At 45.7% G+C, this 9,927-nt stretch overlaps 1 pseudogene; it reads right to left on the bottom strand.

Moving 5' to 3' along the window:
* Window positions 1-8,758: 8,758 nt before the first annotated feature.
* Window positions 8,759-8,875, bottom strand: LOC136650545 (5S ribosomal RNA; annotated as a pseudogene).
* Between the last annotated feature and the right edge of the window lie 1,052 nt (window positions 8,876-9,927).

Here is a 9,927-nt window from a genome sequence, read left to right as displayed (position 1 = left end):
CTCTAGGGAGGAAGGGTTTTGCAAGTGAGCTCCAGTATTATTTTTAAGCCTTGAGGAAAAGAGACTCCTAAATTATTGTATAAAGAACTGCCAACATCACTATAACTGCCAACATCACTATCACCGTGAAAAGCAATGCATAAATGAGAGAGATGGAAGCAATCCCCATTCACAGAGCAATACTTTCATATGTTGGGCAGCCCAACTCTGAGCACCTGATTGTTGAGGGGTTGTTGGGAACCACAAATAGGAGGATTCCAGACTGAGCTTTTTCTATATTCCACAAAAGGAATATGACATCTTCAGAGCCCCGGAGCTTAAGTCTGGGACCATTTCTAATTGCTCTGAAACATCTTTTGACTTTTCAAAAAGGAAAGTGATGTAAGCAAATAATCAGGGTAGATGTCTGAAGGCTAGCTTTTTCTTCCCGACAGCAAGCTGAGTATTTAGACATCAAAAAACAGGACACTTATTAAGTAAGGATGAATGGGATTTTCTACATTCATAGATACACAGGTCAGCATTTTGAGAGACCAGTCAGACACAGCTAATTAGCCATGGTACTTTAAATCCAGCAGGATAAATAAGAATCTACTGTGAATTCTTACACTACTGGTATTCTGTTAGCCTTTATTGCAGCTGTCCCTGCTTCATAAATGCATCCAAAGTTAAGAGAAACTGCTTCAAATGCAGCTCAGTTAATTTCAATCTTTACATTTCCTATTAAGCTTCATCTGGTTTGGGGAGCCACTGCATGTAGAGGTAATGCAATTGGAAACATTTTTAATTTTGTTGTGGAAAGGGCTAATCCCCTCTTCATCCTACACTGTGGTCCCAGTGTGCTAGCTTCTGCACACAGCAACAAAACTTGAAACAACTGTCTTGGGTGAAACTTGGGAAACAACTTTATGGACTATATGACTTCTATATTTATAGAAGACTATAAATTAACTTCTGCTCAACTAATGACCCAATCTTATTGGCCTTTTACACTGATGACAGAGCTAGTGCGAGCAGCGGAGTTAGGGTGAAGACAAATGCTGGCTGCTCGCCGGAGCAGGTAAAGCAGCACAGGGGTTGGGAGGGAGGCAGGGAGGGGTGGGAAGGGCAGGGGTGGGCAGAACAGGGAGGAAATGAGGCAGGGAAGAGTGAAGATCAGGCTCAGAAAGGGGGTTGGTTCAGTGCTGTGTCCTAATCCCCTCCCAAGCCTGATCCACCTACACAGTTCCTTGTGGATGTGTACCATGTATAACTGAACGCTTTCCACATGCGCTGCCTCCAACGCATCTTCGGCATCACCTGGCAGGACAAAGTTCCAAACAACTCAGTCCTGGAACAAGCTGGAATCTCTAGCGTGTATGCACTGCTGAAACAGAGACGCCTGCGTTGGCTCGGTCATGTCGTGAGAATGGATGATGGCTGGATTCCAAAGGATCTCCTCTATGGAGAACTCGTACAAGGAAAGCGCCCTACAGGTAGACCACAGCTGCGATACAAGGACATCTGCAAGAGGGATCTGAAGGCCTTAGGAGTGGACCTCAACAAGTGGGAAACCTTGGCCTCTGAGCGGCCCGCTTGGAAGCAGGCTGTGCAGCATGGCCTTTCCCAGTTTGAAGAGACACTTGGCCAACAGTCTGAGGCAAAGAGGCAAAGAAGGAAGCCAGGGAGACAGACCAGGGACAGACTGCACTTGCTCCCAGTGTGGAAGGGATTGTCACTCCCGAATCGGCCTTTTCAGCCACACTAGACGCTGTTCCAGAACCACCATTCAGAGCGCGATACCAGAGTCTTTCAAGACTGAAGGTTGCCAACTACTACCATGTAAAGAGCTGGGCAGGTCTCCATGGAGGTTTACCCTGGGGCAAGGGAACAAAAGAGACCTCAACTTGCCAAAACTCTCCTGCGAGATACAGCAGACACCACATTGGTGCTGCTGCATTGCCGCACAGGGAGTTAAGTAGAATTGGGCTGTCCGTGTAGGTATGAATCCTAGGGGTGACACAGTTCTGCCACTACATAGGCTGCCACCCCCATTTGGGACAAGCAACCCAGGATCAGAGATCAGCAACCATCACCCGACTGCTTCCCCCTCCTCAAAGCCACATAGCTGACTATGCTGAGGGAGGCAACTGCCTGAATCACTTCCCACCCTCAAGTCTCAGGACTCCACGAGGTGAGGCAATTTGGACTCTCAAGGGGCAGAGTCTCCTCACCTGGGCTGCAGTAGTTGCTGGTGTCATTCCTCCAGCAGAAGCAACAATGGGAGACACTGAGAGGTAGGTAGAACAGAGTTTCTTCCCAGATGCTGAATGCTTTCTCCTCCCACTCCCTCGACTTCCCAGTAGCAGTGAAAGTCTTGGCATGGCTGTTTTCAGAGCTGTTGATGAAGTGCGCCCAATGGACATATTTTGCAGAGGCAGCATCTGAGTGGCAAAATTCCTGTGTTGAGTTTTGGCTCTGAGAATGCGTATTCTGTTCATACAGAGATGTGCTTTTTCACCGAAGAGTTTTGCTAACCAAGGATCATCTCAGTTTTCTTCACATTTAGTGATGTCCAACATACATTCCTTTCCTCCCTAGTGTCGAGAAGGGTGGTTTGGCCAAGGAACACTTGGTCGAAATCCTAGAAAAGCTAAAACAGTGGCAGAAGCCTATTAAGGAATACTTGTGAGTCAGCAAACGTAGTTACATCAATTTTGCAAATCTTTAAGAACCAAATACTTGTCAACTGTCCCAAGCAAGCAAGACAGTTCAGCACCTGGAAGCAAGCTTCCACATGTGCAGCCAGTATTAATACAGATGAACTGTCTGGCTGTGTAATCTCATCCTCATCCACATTAATGCTCAACCAAGCTCCACGGCTTTGACTGGATGTATCGTCTGATGAGCGCAGGGCTGTATGTCCCCATTCAGGGCACCAGCTGCTGACTCCTAGAGCTGAACTGAAACTGACACATGCTTGTTGTGTATTGTATTCAGTGATGTTCCTTTAAGTAACAATCTGATTGGATGAATGTATGAGACCCCCTTCCCCTTTTTGCAAACAAGTGAATTGGTTTCTGGACACAGATCTGCTCCACATGGCTAGAGTTTGGACAAGCCTGGAAGCTAAAAGTGTTTAAACCAAGGTCACTTTGAAAGGACAGAAGAATTCTTACCTCTGATGCATATGGATTTGCATCCATTTCGATTGAGAATCTGGAAGTGATTCTCTTCCTGTTTATTAAACATGAGAGATCCTGAGTGAATGGCCCTTTAAATTATATCATCGGTCTTTCTGCATCCACCACTGACTATCCTCTCTCAGCAGTTGGAGAGTCTCTAAATGGGGGAAGGAACCTTTTGGAAAGTTGTACTGAAGGTTATAACCACTCCACAGAAACCCCCAGACATTGCACTCAGTCTTCCCTACTTTGCATGGCACTGTAAACACTGAAACAAGACCCTACTACAAGGCACACTGGAAAGCACCTCTCACCCCCATTTGCCCAATAAGTCACCTCCGGGCATTTTCCTCCAATAACAGCCCAATCCTATCCCCCACAAGCCCACTGCATTTAGTGCCATAGTATGCAACTGGAATGCATGCTGCATGCTAAGGTGGGGGGGGGCGTGTGGCAACCAGACAGCCTGGGAGAGGTAACGAAAAATCTTTTTTTATTTACGTCCTTGTAAGCCGCCTGGTTGCCAATGGGTCTTCTTGGACTTATGCCAGCTCTTTAGCTGGTGTATGTCCTAGGAGCCTCAGGGAGCATGTCAGGCTGTGAAAAGGGGGATAGGAGCTTGGTGTGCACTGCTGCTGCCAAGATCCACTCCCTCCCACCTTCAAACCACCCTCTACCTACCCTACTGCCCATCTCTTTCCATTCATTCATTCAGTTCAATTCCCCTAAACTGCCCTGTCATCACCTAGCCTGTTCCACCTGTCACATCCCTAGACATCTAGCCATTTGTGCCTGCGGTCCTGAATTGCACAACAGCAGCATGGCTTTTGCACTGCTGGTCTAGGACTTATGGCTACCAATCACGAGATCTGCAACCAGAAACCCAGATAGAACTGGAGCGTAAGTCACTGATGTCCCAATCCTACCCCCCACCAGTTTATGGTGGGGCTATCAGGAAGTCTCCTTAAGCTAAAGCAGGGGTGCCCAAACCCCAGCCCAGGAGCCACTTGCGGCCCTCAGGGACTCCCTATTTGGCCCTCCAGAGCCCCCAGTCTCCAATGAGCCTCTGGCCCTCTGCAGACTTGCTGGAGCCTGTGCTGGCCGGATGCAACCGCGCTCAGTGTGAGGGCGACTGTTCAACCTCTCGTGTGCACTGTGGGTTGAGGGCTACCTCCATTACTTGCTGTTTCACATCTGTGATGCTGCAGCAGCAGCGGAGGAAAGGCCAGCCTTTCAGGAAAGGCCAGCCAATGTGCAAGGCCTTTTAGAGGCCTTCATTCATTCATATAAGTTCCATCTCTAATATATTCATTTATGTAAATTTATTCAATTTTAAATGTAAATTAATTCTTTTTTTTCCCCAACCCCCAACACAGTGTCGGAGATGTGGCCCTCCTGGCAAAATGTTTGGACACTCTTGAGCTAAAGGAACAAATGTTTCCTTACCTCTGGATAGGTCCCCTGATGGTCTATGGGTCTCCTTGGACCTATACCAGCTCCTTAGCTGGTGGAAATCCAAGGAGATTAAGGAGGCAGAGCAGGCCAAATTTGGAGGGATAGGATCTACCATCCATGTTTTCTGCAGAGATCCACTCCCTCCAGCCTGCTTCCTCCCCCTCCCCCATAATTGCCCAGTTACCATCCTGCTCTCTGCCTCCCCAGACAAAAAATACTCCCTACACCAACTTTCCATCCCTGGTGTGGACACCGGTCTGTGACAGCACAGCTCCAACGCTGACACCACTTTGCAGTGGAGGCCTGAACTGGCCCAGCAACAGTATGCTCCATGCATCATCACTGGGTCTTTTTATGTCCCTCTGTAAATGGATAGGACAGGGCTGTTCCTTGCAAGTTGCTTGATGTCCCACTTTGATTATAGTCCAGGTGCCCCCTTCCCTCTGAATCTACTTTTGGCTTTTTTGGCCATTCCAATAACTCAACCTTGCCTTGAGACTGCAGCTACACTGCTTGTCCAAGGAATCTGGCTTGCTTTAGCTCATCAGAAACCAAAACATATACATGGCTTCCAGCCCTCCCTCTCTCTATTTTCTCCTTTCCATGTACACAGGCAAGGTGTCGTGCATCCTTTTAAAATCCCCCCTTTTCCTTGTTTTTTCCCCTCCCTATTTTCTGCAGCTAATGGCTCTAAGAAGAGCCTGTGTCATCTTTCTTGTCCTTTGGTGTTTTAGACAAGCAGACCACAGCCACATCCCTGCATCTCAGCTGGCATTGCCAATGTCTTTGTAGGGTGTTTCTATCTCTCTCCTGCCTGCCCTGGAACCTGCTTTTGTTCATATGAACCCTAGGGCTATTGGGTACATCTGAGCTTTGCATGTGTGTGGGGCCAAAGAACTCAGAATCCCTTTGCTAATTTCCCCTGCAGACACTGCATTCTCTCACTAGTTTTACAGAACAAGATTACAGTTGTTGCTTATTACAGTTGCATCTTTGCCATTTTAACATGCTTCCCCTACGTACTGTACATTATTCCTTCCATAAACTATATTCATTCTTTTTTTACTCTATTTTGGACTGAATTTCACTTTTTTCTGTTACCAGATCTGGGATTGGCAGCACCTATCCTATGGTCATGATCCCACATACACACCTCAGCTGCAGCATGTGCATGTTAGTATACATGTTCCAGAGCACATGTAGTAATAAAGGGCCCAGCTTCAAATTCTTATTCACACAAATAAAGCTTTGTCCCAGTTTTAAAAAACAAATTTCTGCAAAGAAGGCAGCAAATAATACATGGCAATTAAATTATACTATATTGGCTTTGATAGGCTAAAAAGATAAAAACTAACACAGGGTAAACCCATTAGAAAGGGCTCCCCAGGAAAGTTGAGGATGCTGTCTCACCTATCTAACTCACAGATAATGTGCGCCATGTGAGTTTTGTGACCATGTGTTTAAAAATCCACCTGCCAGACCTCAAATTCACAAATTAAGAGGAGGCCAAGTAGGAAACAGATATCCAGTGGCATGAAACCCATGGGATAAGGGAACTGCTTTCTAACATGCACTAATTCTGTGGAATACGTCCATTACCACGTGGATTTCTGCACCTGTGGTTTAGGCCTAGGTTTTTAGAACCTTCAAGGAATGAACTATCATCTGCGTACCACTACATGGTTTAGGCCTAGGTTTTTAGAACCTTCAAGGAATGAACTATCATCTGCGTACCACTACATGGTTTCCAAAATCTGCATATGCCAGGATGATTCACCTAGTAATAATTGTAGGAGATCAAAGCTTTTGGCTACTCATTTTCCCCAGGATACTTCATTCAGACCTGGAAAACTACACAATGACGTAGCTGAGCTGTTTCTGTTTGTGATTCTTTCCGCTTAGGGATCTGAGTCTGAGTGGTTCTGGGAAACTTGCGACCTCGCTGTATTTTTAATTAGAAGATTTCATTTTTCCATGGCAACTTGTTTTGATGTAGAAAACTACAGAAGCTGTCAAATCACACAACTATGTAGTGAAAACCTGGGGAGTTTGAGTAGGATTATTGTAACAATCACTTGACTTCACAGTTGAAATAACAATGGAAGAATGGCATAATGAATAACATTTTGAGGCACTATCAGGTCAGCTGTCTGCTAATCAAATACAGTCGATTACTTTAAAGTATAATGTAAGGGTCACTTTTGGTTCCATGTGGTACTCTTCAAGTTTCTGGCATGAGCCAGGATTTCCAAAGACACAGCCAGCATTTCCCATTATAAGAGCAATATGTTTTTCAGCCACTGAAATTGTCCCTCAGAAGTAGCAACTAAATCCATGGAAACTACCATTCATACAAGACGTCTCCTGTTCAAACGACCAGTGGAAGAACTGGCTTGTTTGTCATGGGTATCCCAAAGAAGTAGCTTCAGATCATGGTGAACATTTTAGCTGATCTGCTTGCCAGCTGCAATAGGCAGAAGTGGGTGTATGTGCGTATGGAGGGACACCTGCCATCAACTGACTGTTGTCATGGGCCAGGTCAGGGCTACAAGTGACCATACCTGCATCCGGACTGAGAGAAGGATGTTGTCCAGCTCAGAATCCTTGAACCAGTTACACAAATGTTGTCTTTTGTCCCTAGTAAGAGACTGCTCTAGGCTGGATTGGAAACAGAAAACTTGGGTGATTACAGTGTTTTTCTATAACCCATGCCTTTCACTTTTCTTTGTTGCACAACCCTATTATCTTTGATGAGGCAGCCTGGACACATTCTATCTACATGGTATCTCACCTGGCTAGATCCAAGCCTCTTGTACCTTTAGAATTTCTTTAAAATTCAGTCTTTAGAGTGCCTAGCGGGGTATTATGTTAACTAGGACAAAATGGCTTCCAATTGGTTGGACTGTTTGTAAATAAGTAACGTGTAGAGATCCAGTCATTTCTGTCTACAGGCAATGAATAAAAAGCATTCCATGGCAGCCACTAAAATGGCTCCACCAGTGAAAACACTAACTTGATAGGTAAATGGGCCCTTTTAAATCATTGCAACTTTAATGTGTGTACTACTCCAGGAGATTTTATCTTTTCTTTGCGGTGGAAAGTATTTATCTTTTGAATCTCTGAGAACTGTTTACATTTAAATGTCACAGAACATTTTAGGAACAAGATAACGTGTCTGTCACTTATAAATAAACTACATTTATGTCTATTGTAATTGATTACTTGGTTTGGGAACATTCTGTGGTTGACAGAATGGTTGTAAACTACTCTGCTGTTCCTGGTTCCTGACATTAGAATATTTGTGTGTGTGTGTGTGTGTGTGTGTGTGTGTGAGAGAGAGAGAGAGAGAGAGAGAGAGAGAGAGAGAGAGCTGGCATCAGGAACTACTGGACCCTGGGGCACCAGCAAGTGTGGGGAACTTTCGTGCAAGCGCATCATTCCAGTCTGTCCCATCCACCCTCTTGGCTTGTTCTTTCCCTCCCTTTTCTTGGCTTGTCTTTCCATTGCTTACTGGTTAGGCAGGTAGACAAGCAGTCGGTGAAAATAGTGGTGATGATGAGAGGTGGGCATAGAGGCAGTTAATTCCTCCCACTCCCACCTTCCCTCTCAGGCAAACCCTCAGTGCTGGTGCAATGCTGGGAGTACCTCTGAAGTCAAATTGGCCTCTGAAGGAGAGGAGGAAGAGGAACTGCCTGGTTGGACTCTTCCTCCCCCTTCCCCACCTCTGAGGCTCCACTGGGAGCATCCTGGTCACAGTGGCCTCAGAGAGGAGGGAGGAGGAAGCATCTAGCTGGATTCTTCTTTCTTCCTCCCCCTCAGAGGCCGTCCTAGAGGAGACCCAAGCAGAAGCGGATCTCAAAGGTCTCCACCAGGTAAGGGAGTATTTGTACCCTTACCTGGAGCATATCTGGAACATTTGTTCTCTTGTGCGGAGATAATTCTCCATCAGCCCAATGGGCCACCTCGGACTTTGCTAGTGCAGATTCAAGGTAAGTACGGGAGAGGGAATGGGGGAACAGGACAACGATATCAATGTAAGTTGCTGCCGCCGATGTGCACCCTGTTCTCCCCCCCTTGGACATTCCCCCTTTCCTCCATTGTTTGGTTGGCAACCTTCAGTCTCGAAAGACTATGGTATAAGCCTACAGCACCCGGTATTCCCAAGCGGTCTCCCATCCAAGTACTAACCAGGCCTGACCCTGCTTAGCTTCCAAGATCAAACGAGATTGGGCATGTGCAGGGTAACAGTTGCTGCCCCATTGTTTACACTGAAGAAAGTTATGTCCATGCATGTGCATTATTTATTTGAACTATAGGGAACCTACTTTCCCACGTCATGTGGTGTTATTTTCTGAGATTTCACACTTATTAGGTCACGGTTCCCTTTTAGAAGGTTGACCACTTTTCTTTCTATCCTTGTTGCCATCGGGATATGATGATTTATTGTAAGTTTCAGGCTCTCCTTTGAGATTTAGGAGCATGGTCCTAAAGTTAAGCACTTGATGTCCTCCTATTGGTTTCAGAGGGAAAGTTCACCGCATGCTTAACTCCTTGCAATTGGAATAAAAATGATTTGAGAATGCTCTGGCTGTATCTGCCCTAGGTTTTATGTACCTTATGACCCGATGGCATCTGTGAGAACATCAGCTTTCATTTCTTAAAAAATATGTGCCTCTCCTTCAGAGATGACAAGAGCTGATCCATGTGGAAATGGAGTACATCCTATGGGCACAGATAGATGCCATCACCATTCTCCCTTAATTTTCCTTTTCAGATTTTATGTACCAAAGCTGGCCTCTCTGTATGGGAGGGGTCTCATATATTGTTTTTGCCATTCAGGGCTGGACAATCCATATAACTGAGAGTTTCAGGCTGTCTGTTTCTGACATTTTCCATTTTCTAATAAAGGCTGATTCTGTGCCTTTAAAACTAGAGAAACAGAGATCAAGTTATCTGGCAGCTGTTGCTGACGCACCATTATGCAGATTAAAACATTAATTTGGTGTTTAGCTCACTTGATATAAACACATCTGGGTGATTTCCCTGGGATGAATTTGTGGAACCCCCACATCTCTGAGTTGTCACCTCGTTATGTTATCTGCTGGTCTCTGGATGATTTTTGGCACTCGCGTTAAGAGCCGTCCCCAGTTTGATGAGGGAAGAAAGGAAAGGTCAGACCTTTGCAATGATCCTCGCCATGTGCTTAAGACTTAGGTTATGAAATGAGTGGATTAACTTCGTAGCTATATACACACACGAGAGGAAAACATTCATGGGGCACTTTGCAAGCAAGGGAGAACCTACCCAG

Source organism: Tiliqua scincoides, chromosome 4, assembly GCF_035046505.1.
Source record: "Tiliqua scincoides isolate rTilSci1 chromosome 4, rTilSci1.hap2, whole genome shotgun sequence".
Classification (NCBI taxonomy): Eukaryota; Metazoa; Chordata; class Lepidosauria; order Squamata; family Scincidae; genus Tiliqua; species Tiliqua scincoides.
This window is presented reverse-complemented; position numbering and strand designations above follow the sequence as displayed.